Below are 563 nucleotides of genomic sequence, written 5' to 3'. Positions count from 1 at the left end.
TTTGGTCTCAATTTCATTTATTTCTGCTCTGACTTTTATTATTTCTCTCCTTCTGCTGACTTTGGGCTTTGTTTGTTCTTCTTTTTCTAGTTCTGTTAGGTGTAATTTAAGGTTGCTTATTTGGGCTTTTTCTTGTTTGTTAAGGTGGGCTTGTATGGCTATGAGTTTCCCTCTCAGGACCGCTTTTGCTGCATCCCATATGGTTTGGTATGACATATTTTCATTTTCGTTTGTTTCCAGATAGTTTTTGATTTTTCATTTAATTTCATCAATGATCCATTGGTTGTTCAGTAGCATGTTGTTTAATCTCCACATTTTTGTCACTTTCCCAGTTTTTTTTTCTTGGTTCATTTCCAGTTTCATAGCATTATGGTCTGAAAAGATGCTTGTTATGATTTCAATCTTCTTAAATTTATTGAGCCTTGCTTTGTTTCCCAACATATGGTCTATCCTTGAGAATGTTCCATGCACGCTTGAGAAGAATGTGTAGTCAGCTGTTTTTGGATGGAGTGCTCTGTGTATGTTACTAGGTCCATCTCGTCCAGTTTTTCATTTAAGTCTAC

The sequence above is a fragment of the Ceratotherium simum genome, chromosome 6 (genome assembly GCF_057802395.1).
Source record: "Ceratotherium simum simum isolate JZ-2026a chromosome 6, ASM5780239v1, whole genome shotgun sequence".
Lineage (NCBI taxonomy): Eukaryota > Metazoa > Chordata > Mammalia > Perissodactyla > Rhinocerotidae > Ceratotherium > Ceratotherium simum.
This window is presented reverse-complemented; position numbering follows the sequence as displayed.